Source organism: Gorilla gorilla, chromosome 7 (assembly GCF_029281585.2).
Source record: "Gorilla gorilla gorilla isolate KB3781 chromosome 7, NHGRI_mGorGor1-v2.1_pri, whole genome shotgun sequence".
Lineage (NCBI taxonomy): Eukaryota > Metazoa > Chordata > Mammalia > Primates > Hominidae > Gorilla > Gorilla gorilla.
The window spans coordinates 63,118,204-63,130,513 of NC_073231.2; the positions used below are offsets into that span (position 1 = coordinate 63,118,204).

The 12,310-nt window shown below is 39.6% G+C and overlaps 1 long non-coding RNA gene and 1 pseudogene across 2 annotated transcripts; both read right to left on the reverse strand.

Annotated features, from left to right (window-relative positions):
• Window positions 1-897: 897 nt before the first annotated feature.
• On the reverse strand, window positions 898-996 carry LOC115935645 (uncharacterized; annotated as a pseudogene).
• Window positions 997-3,470: 2,474 nt separating this feature from the next.
• LOC101128499 (uncharacterized) lies at window positions 3,471-11,003 on the reverse strand. Of its 2 annotated transcripts, XR_002007040.4 has the most exons (4): window positions 9,785-11,003; window positions 8,351-8,593; window positions 6,293-6,407; window positions 3,471-6,119 (listed from the first exon to the last, which is right to left on the reverse strand). It is a non-coding gene; the product is annotated as an uncharacterized lncRNA (long non-coding RNA). The 2 variants fall into 2 exon arrangements; XR_008667779.2 differs by having other exon boundaries at window positions 8,351-10,030.
• Between the last annotated feature and the right edge of the window lie 1,307 nt (window positions 11,004-12,310).

Genomic DNA, 12,310 nt, shown 5'->3' on the forward strand with positions numbered 1-12,310 from the left:
TTATTTAACTAGGTTATTATAAAGACTTCACAAGACAGCATTTGAAAAAACGCTCAGAGAAGTAGTGAAGCAATGGAATAATTTATTCTTGAAACTTACTGCTGAAACTATTTTAAAATCCCAAATAAAACCCAATGTGTTTGTCAGATGCAGAGGCTCATGCCTGTGATGCCAGCACTTTGGGAGGCTGAGACAGGAGGACTGCTTGAGCCCAGGAGTTCAAGACCAGCCTGGGCAACATAGGGAGACCCTATCTCTACAAATTAAAAATAAATTTTTAAAAAAGTGTGTGTCTTCATAGGTTCTGGTATTCAAATATTGCAGTTTTCAGAAACTGTTATTAAGTCCTACTCTTGATTATTAGATGTTCTATTCTTTGTGGCTTGTAATTCAGGGCATCTATTTCATAATTTGTAATAAAAATTATTTATAAAAATGTTAATTCATCAAATCAGATGACATGATTATCTCCTGTTGCTGAGTTCATCAATCACACCCAGGGCAGAAAACTATTGGATGTCAAGACCTGGCTTGGACTCCTAATATTCTTTACCAACCTTCCCAAACTCTGAACCAACAAATCTTTGTTGAAATAATGCTTACTCCCCATGTTCATCTCCAACTGCTGTGGAAGACAAAAGCTTACCTTTATTTTTTTTAAGTTCCATGAAGGGGATGCAAGCTGATATTTTCTCATTTCCTAGATGCCTACTAGCAATATATTGCACAGAACATCCCATGTGTTTCCTGGCACAATCTCATTCCATAGATCACCTTACATAAATATTTTTGTGTGAAAATCACAATTTCAATATTGGGTGTCACCATTTTTCATTGACTCACACCATTTCCTTGGAGCTAGTAAGATAGTAGTCCAATGTCCTTTTGGGGACTGCAAGAAATATAGAACACCTCACAGATTTGTGTGTCACCCATGTGCAGGGATCATGCTGATCTTCTCTATATTGTTTCAATTTTAGTGGATGTGCTTCCATCTATTTTTTTTTTTTAGAAGGAGTCATGCTCTTATTGCCCAGGCTGGAGTACAATGGCACAATCTCAGCTCACTGCAACCTCCACCTCCCGGGTTCAAGTGAATCTCCTGCCTCAGCTTCCCGAGTAGCTGGGATTACAGGTGCCCACCACCATGCTTGGCTAATTTTTGTATTTTTAGTACAGACAGTGTTTCGCCATGTTGGCCAAGCTGGTCTTGAACTCCTGACCTCGTGATCCACCCACCTCGGCCTCCCAAATTCCTGGGATTACAGGCGTGAGCCACTGTGCCCAGCCACAAACTTCTACTTTCATACATGGATACTGATGAGTCATGGATGAGGCTTAGCTCTGTTAAATCTAACTTACTTGAGATTTCATGAATTCTTTTGAATGGCTTCATTGTGAGGTAGAATTTTAAAATATTTTAAAAACTCAAGATAGAGACGCAAGTAGTTTGGGAGATTTTTACTTTTACGGAAAACAGATCACTTGAGGGAAGAACCACTACTCTGGGGAAGCAGAATATGGGTCCTTCCAGAATAATATGGGACCCTCCACTACCTACAAAATGGTGCCACACAGAATCTAAAGGGGCCAAGGGCATAGATCTGGTAGCAAAGAAGAAAGGAATCTCTGATTTCTTCCTGTAACATTATTTAGACCTCACAGTTTCAAACTATTCCAAGGGATTCAGAGGATAATTTACCTTGAAGGTCCAGGACAAGTCCAAGCTAAGACGTGGGTTTCATATCAGGTTTTGAGTGTGAGAAGAAGGGTCACTATGAGTGTGGCTAAAGCTAGGAGGCCCAACTGTCAGAGCAGGCATACAGGCACTTTGGAAATAATGGCTGAGAATATCTATGTGAACTAAAACAAAAAGTAATAACTTTGAAGTCTATATGTGAATCACCAGGAAGACTGAGGGATCCAGATAAGTGAGGTCATCCTGGTAGCAAAGGTCAATTGTTAACAGACTGAAGAAGCAGTTTCAATGGCAACGATGCAGCAACAGAATCAGAGGGAACAACACAATGATTAGAAGGGTCTTTTCTCCCCCCTCATCCTGACTGTAAAAGAAGACTGTCTCCCTTGGACTTAGGGAACCCCTTAAGTTCCTTTAAAAATTCAAGGAGGAGGGTATAGAGGATAGCGCCCAGAGGCAGTACTAAATTTTTTGCTAAAGTGGACGTTTTAAGACCCAAATTACTAATTTAAAAAATTAAAAATGTGACATTATGTTTACCCCATGCATTGGGATTATACTTGGGATCAACTAGACAGCATTGGTATCTGTAGGGATAAATGTGTTAAAAGCCCTAAAACAAAGAATCCTGGACCCGCTGCTCCTTTTAACTCGTCCAGCTTTTTGCCTGATTTCTGGCTGATGAAGTGAATTAACTCACTGCCCTTCAAAAACTACTTGAGCCAAGCTGTGAAATCTCACCTAGACTTTACATGTACAAACGTAAATTAAAAATATTAACAACAGCATAATCTTCTGCAGTCATTCCACACATATCTTGAGTAAATATGTCAATATTTTTCTGAAGAAGAATGCTATCCCTGATGATCCATGACATACTGCAAGCATGAGGGCTGTGCTAAACAGAGAGAGAACTTCATTCTTAGAAACTTTACAAACTTAATATGTGCCTGTCAGTGTAGAATTAAACATTTACATGAACTAACAAACATAAGCATCCTGGGTGCTCAAGTGTTCATCTTTGTAAATAACCACAAAGGCTTGAAGGAAGGGACAAAAAAAAATTCATGTCCCACTGGGGTATGGCATAGTAGAAGTGGTTAACATAAAGTCCTTTGATGGGCAAAAGACTATGCTCAGGTCACTCATCTAAAGGAGGCAAAGATTTAAGTGAAGAATTATCCATTTCTTCTCTAGTCTGATATATTGTAATTCAAAATCGTTAGGAGTCAGATAAATAAGAGCAATCTGCAGGCTGAAAACAATAGTGTAAAGAATAATTATATTAGTAGTAGTTGTTCAGTTAATGATACTGATAAGCATGTGTGAAGAACTGAATTAAATGCTGTATACACATAATCTAATCTCCACACAATCACCCCTGAAAGAAATATTATTATCCTCATTTTCATATAGGAAAGCATACTTGGTACTAAGTAATGTTTGCAAGGTCACCCCTAACAAGTGAAGAAGCTAGAAATTAAAACCTGTCTTTTGTGAATCTAAGGCCTCTTTTCTATCACTCACCTACAGCTTACCTTCATTAAATAAAAAGTTAATTTAATTAAACATATCTTTCTTCCCTCTACACATACCGATTACAAATTAAAAAATTAAAATACACCATAAATTAAAAAGAAATAAAATGGTGAATTCACAGTGGTGGTAACAATTAATAGTCACTTAGGGATAACCTAACATTAATATTTTTCAAATAAATCACCTTAAAGCAAACAGTCATCCAAAACACAAAATAATTTTCAATTCCTGTTTATGATTCATGTTACATTTTATAGAAAAAGTCTATAAAAAGCAGAAGGTAGAGAAACACTATAAAATACTTAATAATTCAATATTGAATCAATAAGCAAACTGAAAGTTAAAGTTCATATTTTATAAAACTAATACAAAACCCTTTACTAATAGAAGATAATGTGACCAAAAACATCAGATTGCAAATAACATCAGCCAATATAATAAGAGAATATAAATCCTATCATATACATATGTTCTTTATGTTGCCCAGTCCAAGTAATTGCTTTTCTACCTAACTGGTGATTTGTTTTGATATTTTCCACTATAATCCAATAAATATAAGCTAATCTGCTGATTAATTTAATATTTCCAACTTGAATGTTACGACTCTAGAACAACACTCACTTTAAAAAAATGACTAAACCTTTATCAACTGCATTTACATTTGCATTTTTTGTTAGTAAAAATTATACCATTTGCTGTCTTCTTTTAGTTATGGCAAGTAAAAGTGGTATGAGGCCATCCTGTAAAACGGCAAAAACAATTTATAATTCATAAAATTACATATTTGTCAGCTGAGCTGAATACCTTATATAAGGTCTTATGAACTTAAACACATAAAATAGAAAGCAAATAAAATCTGTCCCTTCCTTCTCACTCCTCTGTGCTTTCCCATGCACTCCTCCTCCACTTGAAAACATCCAGCCTCTGACTCACATTAACTCTGGTCAGCTCCAAAAATGATTTGAAACAGTCACTGGTTTCAATAATCTTTGTTTCTAGCACAGCATTTCACGTGGTATATTGTAATAATTTTATTGATTTCTATCTAAACCAACAGATTCTTGAGGGCAGCTGCTGTATCTTTTATCTGTTTATCCTCAAACCCTATGACATAGTAGTAAATACTTTAAGTATTTTTATTAAATTAATGATCTAAATTATTACCTCTAGAGTAGTACTTCTTAAACTATATTCCAAAGAATATTTACTTTGCCAGAATTTAAAGACTGTACCTGAATAGGAAGATCCTATGATCATCTATGTTTGAGAAATATTATAAAACTGTGAATTATATGTCCAGTATTCAAGAAATGTCTTGAACTTTGCCTAATCCTTATTTGACAATAGGTTTTGTGGCAATATTAACATTTGAGGAATTAAAATTTCAGGATTACAGTTTTTAAAGCTTTCCAATAAAGGTAGAGGTTTCCTCCAAGTGATAGAAACTCACTTGATTATTTTCTATCAATGGGCCCAGGATCCCAGCTGCCAAAGTCAGGCACTCCTGCTCCAAGTAGGTCACTAAGGAAATGGGCTCTAAATTAAAAGAGATAGGCTTCAAATGAATTTTGATTGCTTATTATTAAATGGTCCATTGGGTTTCTCCTATTACAGGATCACAGAATTTTAGCTGTTACAAAGTTCAGTATGAAATTTTATTCTCAATTATAATGATATTTATAATCCTAGGACCCTAATGCAAATCTACTTCTTAAAATGCATTAATCCATTTTTATTCTGGTTTCCATTTTTCATTGCTACTTAAAATTATTTTTTATTTTTGGCAAAATATCAGAAATAACAAATGCAATGGCTTATCAATACAATTTCTAGCTGAACTATATGGGTTATTTTAGCGTAATAAAAGCCACTAAATCACTTCCATTTTCAGAGACAATGCTGAGGAGAAAGATAAAATGTGTTCTGCAATATGCATAACCTATCCAAATATAACCATAATTAACCTAAAAAGGCATATAGGCATTCCAATGTGATTATTATTTATGGTATATATAAAGAAAAATCATTATTTAAAAAACAACTTCTAAATTCTAAAAGTCAAACCCATTATTAAGGAATTAATACAAAATATAGGCTATATATTATAAATAACTATCAACTGTCTTGAAAACCTTGAAATCTTTACCAAAATATACTATATGACAGGAGTTGTTAACTAAAATATTTACAGAGGCAAAGGGTATGACCTGAGTAAGTCCCTAGGTGGGCACAGCGGCAAACTGGAGACCACAGACTTTGCGTGAAGCTACAGCCTCTTCATAGCACACCAAACAGTAATATGGGCTCAAGGGAAACCAGATTTCACTATTTAAGAGGAGCCTGAAATACAGATTTTTGCAGGTCTCCTAAATTTTACACGTTGGCTTAATTTATGCAGGCCAACTTTGCTTTCCTGTGTTGTTGTACACTAGTTAGAAAGAAAAAGAATACTTCAGTCAAAAAAAAAATTGAAAACAAAAGTTTTACCTATAACAAATTCAAATATGTACCATAAATGCATAAAAGAAAGCCATACTCTCTAATACTTTTTTAAAGATATTAGTATTTAAGGTAAAATCTTAGACTGTTATTTCAAATTATTTTTATTCAGGGATTGCTTAAGCTTCCAAATAGGAAAAACTGACCCTTACATATGTCAATGTTAAAACAAGTGGATTTCAAATATTTTGAAAATAACGTTGGTTGCTCTACATTGTTTTTCACTTCGACGTTTGTCTTGTGTGAAAACAGTTTTGCTACCATTGACATATTCTCATTATAGACAGCATATGGAGAGCAGTGCTGCCATAGACATCTGTAATATTTGGATCAGCACCAAGGTCTAGCAGAATAGTTTCACATCTTCTTGGCATGTTATAGCCTGTCAGTATTAGAACAAGAAATAAATTGTAAATTGTAGGAAATTAAAATAAGTATTCCACAGGTTTCACAAACTAGTTATATTTCAATGAGACAAATTCATTTTTTTTTTTTTTTGTATTTATGTATTTAAGCCAAATCCATCTCATGCTGAAAGAACTGGCTACTATATACCTTCGTTAGAGGTGTCTTGTTTTCACTGTCACAGATGTTAAGCTGGCATTTTCTGTGCACCAGAAAAGTTACCACTTCTGGGCAGCCATTGGCACAGGCCAAATGTGGAGCCATCCTACGAAATTGAGAAGACATTGAGAGAAGTTTAGTCCACTATCTCAAAACATACAATGATTCACGTAATTGTAAACAATAAATAGCATGCTATTCCTCTGCTTTCAAAACAAATATTAATTTCCTCCTGAAAAGGGACAACATTTATTAGCTCTTATTATTCACTGCATCAATGAAAGAGTGAACTATTTGGATAGAAAGAGCTTGGCCTCTCGGTTTAGTTGACCTTGAACTTGAATACTATTTTAAGATCTTTCGCTTGCTAGATATTATAATTATTACTACTACTTAATAAAGACAACATTTTAATTAGGTAAAATGGTACCATTATACTTCCTTTGTGCTATGATTTAAAGGTTCGAGATAAGACTGTATTTCAATGATTCTAAGATTCTCATTTTCTCATATTTCAACATCTCTGACATTGAAATGCTACTTATAATTCATTATTTATTACAACTATATTTTTCAGCATTTTAAACATTATTTTATTGATACATAAAATAAGGCAGCATCACACAATCCATGGTGGCTACATCAAGTGGAATACGGTATATACAACAGGACAATGGAAGTCCTAGTCGTATGATTAACATTTAAATCAATTTTAAGCACTTAAATGTACTACGGAAAAGGAGCGCTGAAATAAAAGCAAATTTTTAAAACAAAGCAATTCCTTCATTTTTAAAAACTTTAAGCCTAATAGAAGACAGGATTCAAATAAATAAATATGGCTCATTTAATTAAATATTTAGATTTACAGAATCTAAATGTATGCATGTATGTCAATTAGTATTTACATATATAAAATGCATGTAGGGTAAGTATTTATGATAATTAATATCACTGTTTAAGACCTATACATTTTCAAAGTGGCTGCTGATGTTATCTTGCACTACTTTCCCACATCAGAAATTTTTTTTTTTTTGAAAGATGAGAGGACAAGCTTCAGTTGAGATTCAGTCCTGATTCTCTAATTTTAAATCTCTCAGCTTGCTCAGGCTGGGCAGATACACATGAAATTTTTAAGAATGGAAGGGTCTTGATAGTTAGTATAATGTGTCTTTTACATAACAGGTATTCAGCTTGTATTTGATGAATAAATAGATTTTAAAAATGAATAAATACAGTTAGGAAGTTTAATATTTTTAAAACAGCTACAAATAAAGTGGTATTTTTGCAATGGTAATAGTTACTTACATTCACTATTTTTATTTTCATAATATTAACACTAAACTAAAATGATTAATATATAATTATTGGCATATATGTAATAAATCTATACATAATAAAAATATGTTTAATAAAATATGTACATATATAAAACCACTATCACAGATAAAGTTTATCTTCACTTCTGAAGACACTGAAAGTTCACAGACTATACTAATCCATAGAAATAAAAATTTAAAAATAGAAAGTGAGAAATTACTTTTATCTGCAAAATTCATATTTCTGCTCTTCCTAAGGATTATTTCATTAGTAATAATTATGCTATATGCTATATACCACAGATCCCCAAGCCCCTGCTCAGTGAAGAAATCACAAATCTTAAAAAGGAAAAACAGTTCATTATAATACAATTGTCCCAAAATAACAAATTTTATCACATTTGGTACATATTTTCAGATAAAGCAAGAACATAGTCAGTTTGTATGTGTAATCAAACTGAATGTTATCTTCACCTGATACACCAAAATACATTTTCATATGTCAACATACTTTTGTAGATATTACTTTCAGTGGTCTCATATTATCCCATACTATATATTCACTGAAATTTATTTATGAAATTTGTTATATGGATTCTCTTTAATACAATCATATTTTAAGCACTGCTGAGAAAAACAAATTGCATGTATCTCTCGTTGTTTCCTAAATGTATTTTACTATAATGGAATTGATCAAGAAAGGGCATACGCATAGTTTAAACATGGTACTTACCACCAAATTGTCTTTTTGAAAAGTCATCAGCAACTTAACTTTAAGCAGAATTGTAAATATCACTGCTCCTCATCCTCACAAACTTAGGATAGAAAACGGCATTTCATTCCTTTTTTAAATTAAATTCCTTCTCTTATCAGACACATTAAGTATTTTTTCCTATGTGCATAGGTGACTTGCAGAGCTGGAAAAAGTACTTTGCCCAGTTTTAGAGGTATTTTCATGTTGATTTGGAAGAATTCTCTGTAAAATGAATAGCCATTTTTTATATGTACACACACAAAAACACGTGGTAAATATTATATAAGTATGATGTCTTTTATTTTATCTTTTTCTCATATGCAGTGTGATTTAATTTTAATTTTGCTAAATAAACTTTCAGAATGCTTGCTTGAGAGGTTCCTAGGAAGGTCTTTGTCAACACAAAAATGTATTTGTATAAATAGGCATTTGCGTTTTCTTCTGGTATTTTTCTCATTTTGCATATTTAAAATAATCTATATTCAATGAGAAACTTATTTTTGTGACATAAAAATCTAGCTAGTTTCTTCGAAAAAGCAGGCATTTCACTTTTCTTACTAGTATAAAGTCTCACCATTACCCTGTTATACATTCTTACATATATTTGGGTGTTCCTGGATTTTCTATTCTCTTGCATTCATTTATCTATCTTTTCAGCTGTTAGCAAACTATTTATGCAAATTAATAGCACATTTTGAAAGGCAAGACTTTTTTTCTCCATTACAAAAATGTTAAGCCATCTTAATATTAAAAGACAGCATGTGTAATTCAAAAATATTAACTTTGATAACTTTGATTTGTGTAAAATTAATAAAGATCTCACACCTCGAGAAAAATGAGTCTTCTTATTTAAGAACGTGAAACTTCTTCCTACTTCAAAGTTTCCTTCTAAGGTCTCTCAGCAAAGAACATATTTACATAGGTATTCATTGATATAAAATATTGGATTTTAGCCAAAAAATTCTTAGCCCAGAAGGTGATATATTATGGGAATTATTTCTTTCATTATGTACCTTTCTATAATGTACCTAACATTATCTTTTAAAATGTGTGCATTAAAAATAAAACAATATATACTTAATTTTGTTAAATCACTTTAAAGTTCTCTCTAAAGTGCTCTGTAAGAGGAACTGCGGGTGGAGGAACCAGCTAAAGTTTTGGGTTTATTTTGCTGCTCATAAAGATGGCCTGGGCCCTCCACCCCCAAGGCGTCCACATCCCAGGCGCTGCGGAGTCCTCCTAGGAAGAAAGCCCAGCGCCCTGGGGACGAGGACGTCCCACCCCGCACACACTATTCTTTCCACGCCTCCCCTGGCCCCCACTCCCCAAGCCCCCAACTCTGAAGGAGGTGCTTCTCCCCACCTGCCCACCTTCTCCCTCAACCCCCAGCCCGCAGCCCGCAGTTCCCGACACCTGTTCTTGTAGATTTCAGACTGGTCTATTCTCTTCAGCGGGAGCCTCCGCTGCAGCTCCCACGCGTTCCCCTGGACGCAGCTTTGTGTATCATCCCGACATCCTCATCCGGGGTCTGGTACCAGGGGTCAGAGAAGATGCAGTTACTCCAGGAGCTCAGGCGCACCTGGCCCTTCTGGCTCTCCACAGCCAAGATCATCTTCATGGCCCAGCTATTGGCTTCAGAGACGCCACAACTCGCCCTCGCCCTTCCCCCAGCCCAGCCCCCACCCGGCCCCAATCCGGCCCAGCACCAGAAAGCAAGGCAGTCTGGCCCAGACCTCAGACAGGGACCCTCCAACTTCTCGGACAGGGACGTCTCCAACCTCTCGGAGAATAAATAATATACGGAGCAGAGCAGTTGGGCCCCAGCGCCCATGGGATCTCAAAAGGCAACCACCTTGCGCTTGGCCAGAAACTGCGTGTGGCCAGAAACCGCCCTGAGCCGAGCACTCGCCGGCACCGCATGCAGGTGGCAGCTGCTGCTGAGACGCCTGTGGACTGGCCGAGCTCCCTAGAGCCGAGCGCGCGGTCCCAGCTGTCTCAGGGCCCGCCTAACGACGCTGCCCCCTGCAGCTGCTCCTCCCTTGCCCTCTTTTGAGCGCGAGGTCTTGAGTGCTGGGCACTGTGCAGCCGCCTACATGAGGCTGAGCCACTGGTTCCCCCCTCCTGCAGCTGAATGGCCGGCCGCCCGAATTAGGCGCTGCTGGGGCATCTGGCCAGGGGTCCGCGCTGCTGGTGGCTCGGGCAGCGTTGAGAGTTGCCACCCCTGCTGCCGCGCGCCATATGCAGATGACAGCTGCAGCTGAACCCAAGGCGGAGGCTGGCAAGGCTGGTCCCAGAGGGCCTTCAGGTCTCCGAGTGCACCACCCTCCCAACTGGGGTCCTCTCTTCCTTGCCCTGCGCCCAGAGAACGAGGTCGCCAGTGCTGGGGACTGTGCAGCAGCCTAAATCCGATGGCTGAGCAGCGAGTTCCCGCCCTGTAGCTGCCGGGCCAATCGCCTGAATTAGGCTCCTGGTGACGTCTGGCCCTGGGTTTCACGCTGCTGGTGGCGCGGGCACGGTGAAAGGTTGCCATCGCTGCTTCCCCGCACCGTGTGCAGGTGGCAGCTGCAGCTGAGCCCACGATGGAAGTTGGCAGGGCTGGTCCCACACAGCTGAGGGTCGCTTAGTGTACATCCCTCCAACCCCAGGTTCCACTCTTTTTTGTCCCACGCACAGAGTGTGAGGTCCTGGGAGCTGGGCAATATGCAGCAACCGGGATGGGGCTGAGTGGACATTTCTCACTCTCCTGAAGCTGCAGGGCCCACCGGGTGAATTATGCGGCCGACCCTGGGATCCTCATTGGTGGTGGCAGTGGGCAGGGCAGCGATTGCCACCGCTGCTTCAGGGTGCCTTGTGCAGGTGGCAGCTGCAACTGAGCCCATGGGGGAGATCGACTGGGCTGGTCCCAGACGTCCTGAATGTCACCGACTGCATGGCCCTTTCACCATAGGGTCCGATATGGAATCTTGGCCAGCTCCGAGAGCTCGGCGTCATGGGTCCTGGGCACTGTGCAGCCACTGGGATGGGGCTGAGCACCGGTTCCCATCCTCCGGCAGCTGCGGCACGGACCGCCTGAATTAGTTGAAGTGGCAGTGTCTCTCCCTGGGGTCCAGGGCTGGTGGTGCGGGCAGGGTATTGGATTGCCATCTGTGCTGCCTCGCGCCATGTGAAGGTGGCAGCTGCCGCTGAGCCCAGGCGGAGGCTGGGAGGCCTGGTCCCAGAAAGCCTGAGGGTCGCCGAGTGCACCTCCCTCCCACCCTACGGTCAGCTCCTCTTTCTCCCGCGCCCTGAGCCCCGGGTCGTGTGCGCTGGAAACTGTGTGGCCGCCAGGTTCTCTTCCTGCAGCTGCCGGTTCCCTTCTTGCAGCTGTCCTGCCAACCGCCTGAATTAAAGGCGTGGTAGCCTCTGGCCTTGTATTTTTCACTGCTGGTGGCACGGGCAGTGTTGGGGGTTGCCATCTCTGCTACCGAGCCCTATGTTCAGGTGACAGCTGCAGCAGAGTCCTTGGTGGAGGCTGGCAGGGCTGGTCCCAGACAGCCTTAGGGTCCCCGAGGACACCAGCCTCCCATTCTAGGCTCTGCTGCTCCTCCCATTCTAGGGTGTGCCCAACCTCCCATTCTAGGGTGTGCTCTTCCTTGGCACGAAGTGGCGGGTTCTGGGCACTGTGCAGCTGCCAGTATGAGGCTGAGTGGCCTTTTCCCGCCCTCGTGCTGCTGCAAGGCGGACCACCTGACTTAGGCGCAGCAGTGGCATCTGACATGGGAGTCTGCGCTGCTGGGGCCCAGAGGGGAAGCGGGAAGTTGGAGGCTGCAGGGCCACTTCTATCAGTGCGCAACCTGCACGTAGCGGCTGTAGCTCAGGTACTGGCTCCGGATATGGGGCTTCCCTCAGAAGGCCTCCAGGTAGCTAAGTGTGCCTGCTGCCAGGCCTCAGGGTCCACTG